This window comes from Eleutherodactylus coqui, chromosome 9 (genome assembly GCF_035609145.1).
Source record: "Eleutherodactylus coqui strain aEleCoq1 chromosome 9, aEleCoq1.hap1, whole genome shotgun sequence".
Taxonomy (NCBI): domain Eukaryota; kingdom Metazoa; phylum Chordata; class Amphibia; order Anura; family Eleutherodactylidae; genus Eleutherodactylus; species Eleutherodactylus coqui.
The window spans coordinates 167,010,521-167,029,688 of record NC_089845.1 but is presented as its reverse complement, the minus strand read 5'-3'; the positions used below and the strand labels follow the sequence as shown (position 1 = coordinate 167,029,688).

At 42.5% G+C, this 19,168-nt stretch overlaps 1 long non-coding RNA gene across 2 annotated transcripts in view; it reads left to right on the top strand.

Moving 5' to 3' along the window:
* Window positions 1-18,735, top strand: part of LOC136578887 (uncharacterized) — a 57,157-nt gene extending 38,422 nt beyond the window's left edge. The window contains exons 2-3 of one of the 2 annotated variants that reach the window (XR_010786678.1): window positions 14,954-15,105; window positions 18,416-18,735. This is a non-coding gene — a long non-coding RNA (uncharacterized lncRNA). Of the gene's footprint in view, window positions 1-14,953; window positions 15,177-18,415 lie in introns of both variants that reach the window. The other variant, XR_010786677.1, reaches the window with a different exon arrangement.
* The last annotated feature ends 433 nt before the right edge of the window (window positions 18,736-19,168 follow it).

Sequence of the window (19,168 nt, the reverse complement as noted above, 5' to 3'; positions counted from 1 at the left end):
TTCAAAAATATTGGGGAAAAATACTATATTTGGGCTGCCTGTGACCGTCTTCAGTGTACTGCGTGTCTGCTGGGGGTAGTAGTCCTAATTAATACGCAGCTAAGCGTTACAGCAGGCTTGCGCAAAATTGTTTCCTGGCTCTGCTGTCTCCGTTACATCACCGCCGTCATAGTGCCAGAGGTAAACAGTAAACATAATATATGCTGCATACAGTATCTGTCTGCTGTTTCAGCTCACCATTTAAACAAATTGAAGCCAAATACTTAAGGCCTACCACTGCCCTTTGGCCACTTGACTGCTTCTGCGCTGTGAATTCCACTAGCTCAGTCATACGCACCTACGTCTCACTACAGGCGTGCGCAAAATTGTTTCCTGGCTCTGCTGTGCGTTCCATAAGCAAAGTCAGCCTCCAACCACAGGCCAATAAGCGGCACATTTAATTACAGCGTTCTGTTTCTGCTCTACTCGTAATACACCATGCTGAGGGGTAAGGGTAGGCCTAGAGGACATGGACGCGGGCGAGGACGCGGAGGCCCAAGTCAGGGTGTGGGCACAGGCCGAGGTCCTGATCCAGGTGTATCGCAGCCGACTGCTGCGGGATTAGGAGAGAGGCAAGTTTCAGGGGTCCCCACATTCATCTCACAATTAATGGGTCCACGCAGTAGACCTTTATTAAAAAATGAGCAGTGTGAGCAGGTCCTGTCGTGGATGGCAGAAAGTGCATCCAGCAATCTATCGACCACCCAGTCTTCTACGCCGTCCACAGCTGCAACTCTGAATCCTCTGGCTGCTGCTCCTTCTTCCTCCCAGCCTCCTCACTCCATGAAAATGACACATTCTGAGGAGCAGGCAGACTCCCAGGAACTGTTCTCGGGCCCCTGCCCAGATTGGGCAGCAATAGTTCCTCTCCCACCAGAGGAGTTTATCGTGACCGATGCCCAACCTTTGTAAAGTTCCCGGGGTCCGGGGGATGAGGCTGGGGACTTCCGGCAACTGTCTCAAGAGCTTTCAGTGGGTGAGGAGGACGATGACGATGAGACACAGTTGTCTATCAGTGAGGTAGTAGTAAGGGCAGTAAGTCCGAGGGAGGAGCGCACAGAGGATTCGGAGGAAGAGCAGCTGGACGATGAGGTGACTGACTCCACCTGGTTTGCTAAGCCTACTGAGGACAGGTCTTCAGAGGGGGAGGCAAGTGCAGCAGCAGGGCAGGTTGGAAGAGGCAGTGCGGTGGCCAGGCGTAGAGGCAGGGCCAGACTGAATAATCCACTAAACTGTTTCCCAAAGCGCCCCCTCGGAGGAGGAGAATCCTGAAAGTGATCTTCCTAGTGAGGACAGCTATGTGTTGCGTACAGGTACCCTGGCACACATGGCTGACTTCATGTTAGGATGCCTTTCTCGTGACCCTCGCGTTACACGCATTCTGGCCACTACATATTACTGGGTGTACACACTGCTCGACCCACGGTATAAGGAGTACCTTTCCACTCTCATACCCGAAGAGGAAAGGGGTTCGAGAGTGATGCTATACCACAGGACCCTGGCGGACAAACTGATGGTAAAATTCCCATCCGACAGCACTAGTGGCATAAGGCGCAGTTCCGAGGGCCAGGTAGCAGGGGAGGCGCGGAGATCAGGCAGCATGTACAGCACAGGCAGGGGAACACTCTCCAAGGCCTTTGCCAGCTTTATGGCTCCCCAGCAAGACTGTGTCACCACTCCCCAGTCAAGGCTTAGTCGGCGGGAGCACTGTAAAAGGATGGTGAGGGAGTACGTAGCCGATCGCACGACCGTCCTCCGTGACGCGTCTGCCCCCTACAACTACTGGGTGTCGAAGCTGGACACGTGGCCTGAACTCGCGCTGTATGCCCTGGAGGTGCTTGCTTGTCCTGCGGCTAGCGTCTTGTCAGAGAGGGTGTTTAGTGTGGCTGGGGGAATCATCACAGATAAGCGTACCCGCCTGTCAACCGTCAGTGCCGACAGGCTAACACTCATCAAGATGAACAAAACCTGGATTTCCCCAGACTTCTCTTCTCCATGAGCGGACAGCAGCGATACCTAAACAATACGTAGGCTGCACCCGCGGATGGAAGCATTGTTCTCTATCACCATCAAAAACGGGGACCTTTTAGCTTCATCAATCTGTGTATTATATTCATCCTCCTCCTCCTGCTCCTCCTCCTGAAACCTCACGTAATCACGCCGAACGGGCAATTTTTCTTAGGGCCACAAGGCTCAGTCATATTACTTTAGTAAACAATGTTTATATGTTTCAATGCTCATTAAAGCGTTGGAACTTGCACCTGAACCGATTTTTATTTTAACTGGGCTGCCTACAGGCCTAGTTATAAATTAAGCCACATTAACCAAAGCGATTAATGGGTTTCACCTGCCCTCTTGGTTGGCCATGGGCAATTTTTCTGAGGTACATTAGTACTGTTGGTACACCAATTTTTTTGGGCCCTCGCCTACAGTGTAATCCTACTAATTTTTATGGGCTTCGCCTGCACTCATGGTACAGCAAGGTGTGTGGGGTTGGCCTACACTTTTGCTACATAAATGTAACTTGGGCCTTGTCCCTACTGCAACTACTGAAATGTGAAAGAGACTGTTATCTCCCTAAACTGCTGCTGTTACTGGGGCCTATCTTGACTGCTACTACTACTGAAATGGAACTAATACTGTGCTCCCCCTATACTGCTGCTTCGGAATTGTTACTGGGGCCTGTCTTGACTGCTACTACTACTGAAATGGAACTAATACTGTGCTCCCCCTATAATGCTGCTAGTGATATGTTACTGGGGCCTGTCCTAATGCTACCGCTGAAATGTTACTAATTCTGGGCTCTACCTATACCGCTGCTAATGCTATGTCACTGGGGTGTGGAAACGGAGGCTTCCCAAAAACATGATGGTGGCGAGGCCATTTCCCACCAACGCAGTTACTGTTAAGGTGCATATAACCACGGACACGTAGTGCCTCAAAAACATCCCCCTCCTCCTCCAACAATGAAAACATTCTTGGCAAATACCTTTGCATTGGTCCGTCTGGTGGCAGTCCAAGAATTTCACCTTTACCGACACAACAAGAGAGCCCCCCCCCCCACCATCCCCCCGCCACGGCCCACTTAATCCTGGCCACATTCCGAAAACCAACTAAATAAAACCGCACTACTACGTCCGCAGTCGCCACCACATTCCCACCAACGCGGTTACTGTTAAGGTACATATTACCAGTCTGACTAGGGCATGCAGTGTGGGCCGAAGCCCACCTGTATTGTATGTGACGTTAGCTCTGCTGAGCAGGGCACTGCAATGGGATACATTTATGTACCGCCGGTGGGTTCCAGGGAGCCACCCATGCTGTCGGTCCACAGGGACTTCACAATAGGGAGTTGTACCTGCCAGTGTCTATGTATTAAAAACCCCGGTCTGACTGGGGCATGCAGTGTGCGCCGAAGCCCACCTGCATTAAACCTGACGTTACCTCAGCTGTGCTGGGCACTGCAATGGGATTTATTTATGTACCGCCGGTGGGTTCCAGGGAGCCACCCATGCTGTGGGTCCACAGGGACTTCACAATAAGGAGTTGTACCTGCCTGTGTTTACTTATAAAAAACCCCAGTGTGACTGGGGCATGCAGTGTGGGCCGAAGCCCACCTGCATTTAACCTGACGTTAGCTCTGCTGTCCAGGGCACTGCAATGGGATACATTTATGTACAGCTGGTGGGTTCCAGGGAGCGACCCATGCTGTGCGTGCACACGGAATTCCCATTGCGGAGTTGTACCTGCCTGTGACTATTTATAAAAAACCCCGGTCTGACTGGGGCATGCAGACACCTTGACAGAATGAATAATGTGTGGCACATGGGTTCCCCATTGCTATGCCCACGTTTGCAGCTCCTGATGGAGGTGGCACAGGATTGGATTTCTCATTGCTTCTGTACAGCATTATGGGCTATCGCCCCGCCCCTTTTAAAGAGGGTCGCTGCCTGGCCGTGCCAACCCTCTGCAGTGTGTGCCTCTGGTTCCTCCTCATGGCAGACGCACTTATAAATAGACATGAGGGTGGTGTGGCATGAGGGCAGCTGAAGGCTGTGCAGGGACACTTTGGTGTGCGCTGTGGACACTGGGTCGTGCGGGGGGGTTGGGCAGCATGTAACCCAGGAAAAGTGGCAGCGGTGTCACCCGCAGGCAGTGATTGTGCTTTGTTGGAGGTAGTGTGGTGCTTAGCTAAGGTATGCCTTGCTAATGAGGGTTTTTCAGAAGTAAAAATTGTTGGGAGGGGGGGGCACTCTTGCCGCTATTGTGGCTGAATAGTGGGACCTGGGAACTTGAGATGCAGCCCAACATGTAGCCCCTCGCCTGCCCTATCCGTTTCTGTGTCGTTTCCAGCACTTTCTTGGGTTTTGCAGATTTTCACAAATGAAAACCTTAGCGAGCATCGGCGATATACAAAAATGCTCGAGTCGCCCATTGACTTCAATGGGGTTCGTTATTCGAAACGAACCCTTGAGCATCGCGGGAAGTTCGACTCGAGTAACGAGCACCCGAGCATTTTGGTGCTCGCTCATCTCTAGTTGAGATATTAAACCTCTTCAGACAGAGATATTTTACATTTTTTCTTTTCTTTTTTTCCCCCGCCTTCCAAGAGTCACAATAGTTTAGTTTTTCTGTTCATATGGCTGAATAACGGCTTGTTTTCTGTAGGACGAGTTGTGTTTTTTAATGGTGCCATATAATGTATGAAAAAGCTTTAAAATGCAATTGCGCCATTTCTGTTGGGTTTAGTTTTTACCGTATTCACAGTGCAGTAACTATGTTCTATGTGTCGGTATGATTAGGTTGATAAAAGTCATAGAGCTTTTCAAGTTTTTCTATTTTTTTTTTAATAGAATTTTTTCTTAAACAAAAATTGCTTTCTGTCGCTGTATTTTAAGATTCAGATTTTTTTTATTTCTCTGTCGCTTGGGCTGTGAAAAGGCTTGTTTTTTGTGCTGGGTGAGATATAGTCTTTATTAGTAGCATTTTGAAAACTTTTTTTTTTTTAAGAGGTTAAATTGTTTTTATTTGATAGTTTTTTTGCAAATAGCTGAAAGTTTGTAAATTTTGCCAATCAATCTAATTTGTAATTGGGTGAATAATTTTGATTGCAACTGTACGCTATTGAAAGTAACAATCCAGGGAATAACCAAGTGCATTAACTCCAGTCCATGATGCATAAGGCAAGGTCCGGAATTTGCTGACTTCTTTGAAAATGCCATTAACACGAGAGCGGTAGCTTTTTGCAAGCTGTCTCTTTTTAATTTGCTCCAGTGATACACATCCATTTAGATGGACAGTATCTCTCCTCATTGTCTGCCAGTGCTGAGAAATCAATGTCTATTTACTTCCAGATCATTGATTAAAATGTTGACATCTTAGCCCAATTATTTAGCTGCACATTTGAAGCCTTTCACTCCGCTGACACGTCTGCATTTATAAACCCGGCGGCGGTTGTGATCTTCTCTGGGTACAAATCACATCCATAAAGTCCTGCGTTGTGTCTACAGAAGTGGAAAATAGGAAAACTTAAGATACAAGTTCTTAAGTTATACAGTAACAAGTTATAAAGCGTTTTAAGAGAGGAGGAGATTTTCTATGTGGTTAAAGGGAACCCATCAAACCTGATGTCCTATCTGCAGCATGTGGGTCATGAGGGGTGTCGTTTCTCATTAAGGAGCGCGCCCAAAAATTGTGTGGAGACACCTATGGGGTGAGTGGGTAGGGGGATGTAATAGTCTCTCCCCAAGGAGAGCACCCAAAAGGGGTTTGGAGACACCTAGGGTGGGAGTGAGGAGACTTATAAGGCCATGCAAGCTCCTCTGGGTAATTTCTGCAAATAAGGAAGATGGAATTACTACCTCTGCAGCGCTACCAATTGGATGATAGCATTCCTTCATCTCAATGTCCGACCCTTTATACAGGTCTTTATACCAATGATTAGGAATAGGAAACTAAGCCAAAAAAACATACACAGACAGGAGTTTCGGGGAGTTTTTCCCTCATTAGTGTACAGTAGGTTTCTGGCTTAGCTGGTGAGAGGCCTAGCAGCTTGCAAGTGATGCCTCTGTAACTCCACTTATTGGACGCAGCTTTTATATAAGACATTGTCTGACAGAACTTGTAATATGACTAAGGATATGAGCCAAAACCTTCATCAGAGGCAAGAGGGTGTGTGGTTGTCTGAGTGAGACGCCTGTGATGTGGGTTAGGATGGTACGATTTCTTCTTGTAGAGCACCAAGTAGACCTAAGAAAATTTATAGGCCATGCAATGTCTCTTATAAATTTGTATGCAAATGGGAGATTGGATAATTACTTTGCAGAGTCAGGAAGGTGGTTAAAGTGGTGCCCCAAACATGAGGCAACCTGAGGAAGCTGCCTCATTCAGCAGTGTGCAGGATCTCAGGGGGGCATTGGGTTGCCACCCATCAGTATTTATTTTTTACTAGCCATATTAATGCTCAGTTATAAATAACTGCCAGCCGTGGGTTGGGCGGGCAGCAACCCGAAAACCATTTCACTCACCCAACATGCACCTTCAGTACACCAGCGGCCACTTCTGCTGTAATCCATGACCCATGACCTGCCCCCTGGCATCTGCATTCCTGCATGTGGACACTTGGGTGAAGGGATCAGGGATACACAGACCGATTACAACAGCGATGGCCACCAGCATACCAGAGTTACAGGCTGGTTGAGTGAGATGATTGTCAGTGTCTGGCCAGAGGTTCACCAGGGGGAACACTGCTACAACTACTGGGAACACCATGGGGGGCACTATTACTACTGGAAACACTATGGGGGATACTTTTAATACTGGGGTCACTATGGGGGTGACCATTGCTACTGGGGCTACTATGGGGAACACTATTACTATTGGGTCACTAATGGGTGCTATTACAAGTGGGGCCACTATAGGGGGGGGGTCATTATTAATACTAGAACCACTATGAGGGGCACTATTAGTATTGAGGACATTAAGGAGGTCACTATTACTACTGGGGCCACTATGTAAGTTTATATTACTACTAGGGCTACTTCAGACAAGTTTCAATGGTTCAAATATGTGTTGGACATCTTGTGTACTGGGGCTTTCAATATCTGTAAAATGAATGTTTTGTTTTTCTCTTTTGCGGGGGGTTGGGGGCGCACCATTTCACATTTCACTTGGAGAAGATGATTCTGGTCTCCTCCGTATGGTCGCACATCTATCAAGTGAATCCAGATTAGTGTACAATCTGAACCTATTTAGAATCTAAAAACCTTGTCTTATCTCACCAGAACCTTAACTTGCTGATCTCATTCCCTCCATGCTTTACACTGCAGCTGTATAATTTCAGTTCAGTTGTGGAGTCTCTATGGGTGGAAATACATTGAGGGAAGACCAATAAAATCCTCATAGGGATTTTCTATAGACACCAAAGCTATTGAAGCTACTGAAGGTCTATTACTGAGACAAACAGATGAAGCAGCAAATCACAATGAGGTAATTATTATGGGGGCCTTTAACTATCCGGGTATAAACTGGGGAGCCGAAATCTGCGGATCTCAAAGGGAACAACTTCCTGTCGAATACTAAAGATAATATCTCGCCCAACTTGTACAGGACCCGACTAGAGGGACGGCCATTTTGGAATCAATATTAACCAACAGACCTGACAGAATAACAGGGGTGCAGGTTGGGGGCACTTGCGAAATAGTGATCATAATATAATACATTTACACTTGTTGGTCTTCTCTGTCCCTTCTTCACGAGGTTTTCCTTAGTGCAGAATAGGGACCGTCGCTCAGTTGTCGCCCTGGGGTTTAGCCCAGGGGGGCAAGTAGGCAGGGACAGGGGAGAGGGCTGGTGTGGGGACCTTTATTGGCTCCTTGAGTGCAATTTAACCATTGTTTTTTATATTTAAGGACTCTATAGTGATGGGGTCTGTTTCACTGGATTGGCGCATAGCCAGTGTGGTGCCGATATTCAAAAAGGGGTCAAAAAGTGAACCTGGAAACTACAGGCCAGTAAGGCCACCTGCACATGAACTGATTTTTGCTGCAGAATCCGCAGCAGCCATCCGCACTCTGCATCCACAGCAAGTACCATTCACAGCATACTATGGGAAATTGCTTTTTCCCGTACACGAGCGGAAATCATTTGTGATTTCTGTTTGCGGAGGAAAAATCACAGCATGCTCCATTTTTGCATGGATTACGCATGAAGTCAATGGAAGCTGTCCGATCAGCGGCCCGTCCGCAATTAACATTGTGGACAGGTTGCGGATTCCACGTCATCGCCTAGCGATGGCGTAGAAAGAACAAAAAATTTGGGAAAAAAATCATTCACAGTATAGGAAAAGATGGAAGAACACAGGTACGCAGAGTCGCTGGCCGCAGTCAGAGCCGGAATCCACTGCGGGGCTGAATAGTGGCAGCTGAGGTGTAACACTGATAAATGTAAGGTTCTGCACACGGGCAGGAAATCCATGTCACCATTACACACTAAATGGGAAACCACTGGGGACACTGACATGGAATAGGACTTGGGGGGTTTAGTTAACTGTAAGCTAAACTGGAGCAACCAGTGTCAGGCAGCTGCTGCCAAGGCAAATAGGATCATGGGATACATCAGAAGAGTCTAGGGGCGCATGACAAGAACATTGTTCTAACTCTTTACAAGTCACTGGTCTGACCACACATGGAATTTTGTGGACAGTTTTGGGTACTCAAGAAGGGCATATCAAAACTAGAGTGGGTACTAAGGTGGCAGCTAAAGTAATAAATGGAATGGGCGGACTACAATACCCAGAGAGGTTATCAAAATTGGGATTATTTCGTTTAGAAAAAAGATGGCTGAGGGGCGCTCTAATAACTATGTATATCAAGGGTCACTACAGAGATCTCTCCCATCATTTATATATACCCAGGACTGTAACAAGAGGGCGCTCTAATAACTATGTATAGATATATCAGGGGTCAGTACAGAGATCTCTACCATCATTTATATATACCCAGGACTGTAACAAGGGGGGCGCTCTAATAACTATGTATATATATATCAGGAGTCAGTACGGAGATCTCTCCTATCATCTATTATACCCAGGACTGTAACAAGGGGGCGCTCTAATAACTATGTATAGATATATCAGAGGTCAGTACAGAGATCTGTCCCATCATCTATTTATACCCAGGACTGTAACAAGGGGGCGCTCTAATAACTATGTATAGATATATCAGGGGTCAGTACAGAGATCTCTCCCATCATGTATTGTACCCAAGACTGTAACAAGGGGGCGCTCTAATAACTATGTATAATATAGCAGGGGTCAGTGTAGAGATCTCTCCCATTATCTCTTATACCCAGGACTGTAACAAGGGGGCGCTCTAATAACTATGTATAATATATCAGGGGGCAGTACAGAGATCTCTCCTATCATCTATTATACCCAGGACTGTAACAAGGGGGCGCTCTAATAACTATGTATAGATATATCAGGGGTCAGTACAGAGATTTCTCCCATCATCTGTTTATACCCAGGACTGTAACAAGGGGGCGATCTAATAACTATGGATAGATATATCAGGGGTCAGTACACAGATCTCTCCCATCATGTATTGTACCCAAGACTGTAACAAGGGGGTGCTCTAATAACTATGTATAATATAGCAGGGGTCAGTGTAGAGATCTCTCCCGTTATCTCTTATACCCAGGACTGTAACAAGGGGGCGCTCTAATAACTATGCATAGATATATCAGGGGTCAGTACAGAGATCTCTCCTATCATCTCTTATACCCAGGACTGTAATAAGGCACCCACTGCGTCTAGAGGAAAGAAGGTTTCTACACAGGGGCTCATTACTGTAAGAGCAGTGAGTCTGTGGAACTCTCTGCCTGAGGATGTGGTGATAGTGAACTCATTTAAAGATCTCTAGAGGGGCCTGGATGGAGAAATGGACTTTTACCTCATCAGGGTTTTTTTTTGCCTTCCTCTGGATCAACATTGGTGGGTAATAGGCTGAATTGCATGGACATATATCATTTTTCAGCCTTACACACTGTTATTATGTTCTGTATAAATTCAAGCCAACTAGGAACTCTGAGGAGACAAGTCTACCAGGAAATCATTAGGTAACTTCTCTATAGAGAGGGAATTGAGCCTCAGTAAGCTTGAAACAGCCGACAGTCAGTGCAAACTGTCGCGATCAGCACTACCATCAATCACAGCTGTTTAACAGCCTGCATACACTTTCCATTCTGACCACAGCATGTAGGCTTTTAGCCAGAGAAGGGGTCAACCCTCCGACTGACCAATTGTCATGTTCGCCCTGAATGTATGGTGCACCACGTCCAGGATGAAAGTCAAGTTCTGTTCACACAGGAAGCAGACTGAGGAGCGAAGTGAAGTACCATTTAATCAAATCAGAAAGAAGAAAGGGACAACCTCAATAGGTTAACATGAAGATTATAATATACTGAAATACTGAAGAATTGCAGTATATTGTAGAAGCGATCAAAATATTGCAAGTTTAAGTCTCGTAATGGGAGTAAGAAAATATAATACTAATCTTTATTTGTATAGCGCCAACTTGTACTGCAGCGCTTTATAAGATTAAAGTCACATAAAGTTCAAACAAAATTAGGACCTAAAAAAAACTTTTCCCACAAAACAATCTAAACAACAAAAAATGTAAATAATTGTCATTTCTGCAGATGACACGAACTAAGTATGGCATTATTTATCTCACGCAGTGAATGCTGTAAAAGAAGAGAAAACAATGCCAGAATTGTGTTTTGAAAATTTACAGCAATTTACATCAAAAAACGTATCAAAATCCACAGCATTGGCGGAGAGAAGATCCTCTGTCAACATTGTTGTGGTTGTTGTCGTTAGCCGTTTAGTCGTTCACAACCTCTGGCTACCCTATAGGTGAGCTCCCTCCATGTTTTTCGGTTTTGCACTGCTTCTTTCAGTTGTGTGATATCCATGCCAGTATCCGCACTGACAGTATCGGCCATCGTGTTCTTTGGCTCCAGGTCTTTTTTTGTCGCTGATCTGTACAAGCATTTTAGATTTTTCTAGCAACTCTGATCACTATACATGGCCAAAATCCATGAGCCTGAGTCCGGCCATCTTGTCCTCCGTAAGCCTGGACCTGGTCATCTTTTCCCCCGTGAATATGAGTCCAGTCATCTTGCCCTCCAGTGAGTCTGAGTCCGGTCCTCCAGTGAGTCTGAGTCCAGGTCTTATATGATTCAGGACTTCACTGTTTGTCACTCTCACCATCCAGGGTATACGCAGCAGCTTTTGTCATCCGCTCAAACGCATCAATCCCCCTTCTATCAGTTCCCTTACAGACCAGCTCTCACATCCATACATGGCTCTGGGAACAATGGTGGTTTGCACTATCCTGTGTTTAGTTGCTATAATGTTATCCCTACTTTTCCAGATTTTGTCCATATTTAGCATCGCGCTTCGCCCCAATTCTATCCAATGTTTTATCTCTGGCATACATTCTCCAGGCTGGTCAATTTTTGAACCAAGGAATATGAAGTCTCGAACGCATTCTATGGCTGCTGAAAGAACTGCATTGCAGAGACGGGGACAGTGCAGAAAGGACGCGGTTGAGCCCAGCAGCTGAAGATAGGTGAGTATGTCGTTTTTATTATTTTTAACACTACTTTGCTTTGTTTTTCAAGAAGGGCTTATATTTAAAGCCCTTCCCTGAAAAACAATTATGGGGTGCCAGCAGCTGGATCGTCTACCGCAGCTGTCATGCGTGACAGCTGTGGTAGGGAATTCCTTATTCCCCATGCGGATTTAGAATTCATTTGTCGCATCTGTCACAGTTGTGGCAGGCATAGCAGGGAATTTTATATTCCCCGCGGGGATGAAGAAAACATCTGCCGCATGTGTCCTTCATCCACGCGGGGTACATGACAGTGGCGGACAAGTAAGTATATTTTTTTTTTTTTTTTTTTTTTTTTACACTAAAATGGTTATTTTTCAGGGAAGAGCTTATATTTAAAGCTCTTCCATGAAAATCAATCAAGTGGTGACGGCAGACCATCGTCTTCAATGGAGCTGCCGCTCCATTGAAAGCAATGCGTGCACGTGCATTCACGCGTGTTTGTGCACGTACGTGGGTGCGCACTTTTGTGCGCACCTATGTATGGCATACGCTCATGTGACGCCACCCTAAATTTGTACTCCCAGATAGTGTTAAAGAATGTCATCATCTCTGGAGGTTTGCGGTAGTGAAAGTCCTCATTGCACACTGTCTGGTGATGTATAGAAGGTATGGAGTTGATTTTACATATCCTGGTGGTCTAGGATAAATTCTGATTGCCTCAGCTCAGGGAGGCGACGGGGAGACTGGAGCCCTGGGCAATTACCCAATTTACCAGCCCTTAAAAAGAGCCCCGTTTACTCCACATTAAAATGTCAAATTCCGAGCTGTGACTTCATTTCCCCTGTGGGGGCGCAGTAGGAAAGCTGAACGCTTCCAGCCAAGAACCCCCAAGGTTTCGAGCTGATCTCTGAGGGTTCCAGCAGCAGTTCAGCCCTTCATCAGCTTCTTCCAATCTTTTAACAGAGAAAAACACAGAAAATGTTGGTGTTTCCAGGGAGAGAATACCTGCTGCTTGAGGTCTTAGCACTGAGTGCGAATCTTCCCATCAATGATTGTTTGTGCTCTGGCGGGCATGAAAAAGAAAAGACGAAGCTTTCAAAGTTTGAGGTCAGAAAGTGAACAATTGGCGTTCTCATTTGCATTCCATTATCACCATCTCCGCTGCCAACATAGTTGCTAACGTGGACTGAACGCTGTGCAGACGCTCTCGCTGCTGACTGTGATTGCCATCACTTCTCGCTCCACGGATGAACTGCAGCAAAGTAAACTAGTTGTACGTGAGCTCCGGTTAGAAGAACGGCGGCACAACTTGGTTTCAAGATGAGTTGTTTATTTAAAAGGCTTTCTCTCCACTATATTCGGACCCACACATATGTACGGTATTTGCATATTTGTAAATATGATTATGCATCTATCTATTTCATATCTATCTCATATCTATCTATGTATCTATCTATCTATCTCATATCTATCTATCTCATATCTATCTATCTATCTATCTATCTATCTATCTATCTATCTATCTATCTATCTATCTATCTCCTATCTATCTATCTATCTATCTATCTCCTATCTATCTATCTATCTATCTATCTCATATCTATCTATCTATCTATCTCATATCTATCTATCTATCTATCTATCTCATATCTATCTATCTATCCATCCATCCATTCCATATCTATCTATCCATCCATCCATCCCATATCTATCTATCTATCCATCCATCCATCCCATATCTATCTATCCATCCATCCATTCCATATCTATCTATCCATCCATCCATCCCATATCTATCCATCCATCCATCCCATATCTATCTATCTATCTATCTATCTATCAGAACTAAATTTAAACTCCTCTACCTCACTCACAAAGCTCTGCATGGCGCTGCACCACCATACATCGCCTCCCTCCTGTCAGTACACCACCCAGCCCGCTCACTCCGATCCGCTAACACACTCAGACTAAACACCCCTGTAATACGAACCTCACACGCTCGCCTACAGGACTTCACCAGAGCAGCACCCATCCTCTGGAATGCTCTACCCCAAGGCATCCGGACAATTCCCGATGCACGAAATTTCAGACATGCCTTAAAAACGCACCTCTTCAGGGAATCATACCAAATCCCCTGACCTAGTCCCTCGCCCCTCCCTATGGTGCTCCACCCTGTTTGCCTTCTGATAAATGATCTGTACATGAAATTTCCTATTGCCTGTGTTCCCCAACCCCTGCACCTCCTGTACCCCCCTCAACCCATTTGTGTCTGACCCAATGTACCTTATATTGTAATTGTTGTATTGTTTTGCATTTATCCATGCCTGAAAGCGCTGCGGAATAAGTTGGCGCTATACAAATAAAGATTATTATATTATTATTATCTAGCTCATATCTATCTATCTCACATCTATCTATCTATCTATCTATCTCATATCTATCTATCTCCTATCTATCTATCTATCTATCTATCTCATATCTCTCTATCCATCTATCTATCTATCTATCTATCTCATATCTATCTATCTATCTATCTATCTATCTATCTATCTATCTATCTATCTATCTATCTCATATCTATCTATCTCCTATCTATCTATCTATCAATCTATCTATCTCCTATCTATCTATCTATCTCATATCTATCTATCTATCTATCTATCTCATATCTATCCATCTATCTCCTATCTATCTATCTATCTCCTATCTATCTATCTATCTATCTCATATCTATCTATCTATCTATCTATCTATCTATCTATCTATCCATCTCCTATCTATCTATCTATCTATCTATCTCATATCTCTCTATCCATCTATCTATCTATCTATCTATCTCATATCTATCTATCTATCTATCTATCTATCTATCTATCTATCTATCTATCTATCTCATATCTATCTATCTCCTATCTATCTATCTATCTATCTATCTCCTATCTATCTATCTATCTCATATCTATCTATCTATCTATCTATCTCATATCTATCCATCTATCTCCTATCTATCTATCTATCTCCTATCTATCTATCTATCTATCTCATATCTATCTATCTATCTATCTATCTATCTATCTATCTATCTATCTATCTATCTCATATCTATCTATCTCATATCTATCTATCTATCTCTCATATCTATCTATCTATCTCCTATCTATCTATCTATCTCCTATTAATCTATCTATCTATCTATCTCATATCTATCTATCTCATATCTATCTATCTATCTATCTATCTATCTATCTATCTATCTCATATTAATCTATCTATCTATCTCATATTTATCTGTCTAGACGATGAGAAAGTGAGTTGCGCTCCAGAGAGTGGGAGAAAGATAACAATGGAAGGAGTGATTGGAAAGGAACTCACCCGGCGACGCCGGGCCACTGAAAAGTGGACACCGGTGCGTCAGAACCCGGAATCACGTATCACTCCAAGCATCAAGGTTTGTTTCACCACGGTCCAAATAGGCAGCCTTACACTGGTCAATTATGACATCTCAAGGAGAGCGCCATGGTAGGTCCCAGAGGTAAAAATGTATCACCACGGGATACACATAGCAGGAAATAGTGATACAAAAGTTACCAGCGCTCCAGTGCTGAGGGTAATAGATTTAAAATAACAAGATATTTTACAGTAAAAAAGCAGGATTCCCCACTTACTTCACAGGATGCCTTGTAAGCAGCACCCCTGAATCCCAGAAAGCAGGCAGAAGTCATTGAATATAGTAGAGGATGGTCTTTATTATGCGACGCGTTATAATATAATATATCTCCAAACGTTTCGGCCAAATAACGGGCCTTTTTTAAGCATTAAAAATCATACAGCGTAATATAAAATTTATACATAATGCATACCTTCTATTGGTTCATGTGCCCCAATGCTCCGTCCAGGGGACGCTAATTTGGGCCTCCTTTGATGACGTAATTCACAGGGTGAGCCGTGGCACACAGCGCTGCGCTCCACAGCAATGTCACGTGGCCGGGACCTCGTCATCAATGACGTGGTACTGGGGGGGTCAGGAGACCTAATGGTTCTTTCTCCTTGGCGTTGACACCCGTCTATCTCATATCTATCTAACACTGGAGCGCTGGTAACTTTTGTATTACTATTTCCTGCTATATTTATCTATCTCATATCTATCTGACTAATATCTCTCTATCTCCTATCTATCTCCTATCTATCTATCTCATATCTATCTATATATCTATCTATCTTATATATATCTATTTATCTAATATCTATTTAATTATCTATCTATCTCATATTTATCTATCCCATATCTACTATGTATCTATCTATCTCCTATCTATCTCTCTATCTCCTATCTATCTATACATCCATCCATCATCTATCTATCCCATATATCTATCTATCCCATATATCTATCTATCTATCTATCTCATATCTATCTCTCTATCTATCTATCTCATATCTATCTATCTATCTCATATCTATCTACCTACCTATCTATCTTATATCTATCTATTTATCTAATATCTATTTAGTTATCTATCTATCTCATATTTATCTATCCTATATCTACTATCTATCTATCTCCTATCTATCTATCTATCTATCTATCTATCTATCTCATATCTATCTATTTATCTATCTCATATCTATCTATCTATCGCCTATCTATCTATGTATCTATCTCCTATCTATCTATCTATCCATCCATCTATCTATCTATCTATCTATCCCATATATCTATCTATCTATCTATCTCATATCTATCTATCTCATATCTATCTATCTCATATCTATCTATCTCATATCTATCTATGTATCTATGTATCTATCTATCTATCTTATATCTATCTATTTATCTAATATCTATTTAGTTATCTACCTATCTATCTCATATTTATCTATCCCATATCTACTATCTATCTATCTATCTCCTATCTATCTCTCTATCTCCTATCTATCTATCCATCCATCCATCCATCATCTATCCCATATATCTATGTATCCCACATATCTATCTATCTACCTATCTCATATCTATCTATCTCATATCTATCTATCTCATATCTATCTATTTCATATCTATCTATTTATCTATCTATCTCATATCCATCTATTTATCTATCTATCTATCCATCCATCCATCATCTATCCCCATATCTATCTATCCCATATATCTATCTATCTATCTCATATCTATCTCTCTATCTATCCGATATATCTATCTATCTATCTATCTATCTATCCATCCATCATCTATCCCATATATCTATCTATCCCATATATCTATCTATCTATCTATCTATCTATCTATCTTATATCTATCTCTCTATCTATCTATCTATCTCATATCTATCTATCTATCTACCTACCTATCTATCTTATATCTATCTATTTATCTAATATCTATTTAGTTATCTATCTATCTCATATTTATCTATCTCATACCTACTATCTATCTATCTATCTATCTATCTCCTATGTATCTATCTATCTCATATCCATCTATTTATCTATCTCATATCTATCAATCTATTTATCTATCTCATATCTATCTATCTATCGCCTATCTATCTATCTATCTCCTATCTATCTCCTATCTATCCATACATCCATCCATCATCTATCTATCCCATATATCTATCTCATATCTATCTATCTCATATCTATCTATCTATCTCATATCTATCTATGTATCTATCTATCTATCTATCTATCTATCTTATATCTATCTATTTATCTAATATCTATTTAGTTATCTACCTATCTATCTCATATTTATCTATCCCATATCTACTATCTCCTATCTATCTCTCTATCTCCTATCTATCTATCCATCCATCCATGCATCCGTCCATCCATCCATCATCTATCCCATATATCTATGTATCCCATATATCTATCTATCTACCTATCTCATATCTATCTATCTCATATCTATCTATCTCATATCTATCTATTTATCTATCTATCTATCTATTTCATATTTATCTATCCCATATCTATCTATCTATCTATCTATCTATCTATCTATCTATCTATCTATCTATCTATCTATCTATCTATCTATCCATCCATCATCTATCCCATATATCTATCTATCCCAAATATCTATCTATCTATCTATCTACCTATCTATCTAATATCTCTCTATCTATCTAATATCTATCTATCTATCTCATATCTATCTATGTATCTATCTATTTAGTTATCTATCTATCTATCTCATATTTATCTATCCCATATCTACTATCTATCTATCTATCTATCTATCTCATATCTATCTATCTATCTCATATCCATCTATCTATCTATCTATCTATCTCTTATCTATCCATCTATCTATCATCTATCTATCTATCTATCTATCTATCTCCTATCTATCTATCTATCTCTTATCTATCCATCTATCTATCTCCTATCTATCTATCTATGTATCTATGTATCTCATATATATATATCTATCTAATATCTATCTATCTCATATCTCTCCATCTTCCATAAACTATTTCCTATGTAATGGCTGTTTATTGCCCTCAGAATAGTCAATGATTTATTCTGCTCTGCGCTGCTTGTTCTTCTAGGTTTGAATAAACATAAGCTAAGTGGATTAGATATCCATGTATTTCCTCTTGTTCCTTTCATTGTAGGTTAGAAGGGCCTTTTTCTCTTATTATTCTGTCCTTCTGATATTCCGCAGTCTGAATATTCATGTTCTTTCTGTTCTTACATGTATGTGAATACCATCTATTATTAGTTACTCTTCTCATCTGATGCATTAGGACATATTTATCTAGAAGAAGCGACTCACTGAGTCACGACCTCCCTCTATTACCTAAATCAAGGATACAAGTCCCGGATGGAGAGAACAGTCGGAGCTTATCAACCGCTTGAAGACCAAGACATTTCTAACTGCATTATATGTATTTTATTAAACATACGCCGAGCAGCCTTTTTATCAGATCCCCGTCCCTTTATTAGACCCCAAGCCCTTTATTAGACCCCCTGTCCATTTGTTAGAAGCCCTGTGTGTTTATTACAACCCCGTCCCCCTTTCATGATTGGCACTTGTCTGTATGTAAATTATCCCTGTAATCTGTTGAGCAGCATAAAATCATGTAACAAGTTTTCCGTGGATCAGTTTTCAGTTTTTACATAAGATGGGAAAATCCAGCGATCTGAGCGTCTTCAAATGAAGCCCAGTCATCGGTGCTAGACTAGCCGGGGTCTCACCGCCAACCGGGGGGGGGGGTTCTCGTGTAACGGTGTGGAGTATACCAAGAAGGACATAATCGAAGAAAAACATCCAACAAAAGAAGATCTTGTGGACGAAACAACTTGCCACCGAAAGGGGTCAGAAGAGGATGTCAGGAATCGTTCTGACCAACAGGCTGTACAGTCAGCAGCAACATTGTGTCTAAGAGAAACAGAAAGACGAGACTCAAGAAGGCAAAAGAGCGCAAAACTTGTATCACTGAGCAGCGGAAAAACATCTCCTGGTCAGATGGATCCAGATTTCTGTTGCCCCATGCTGA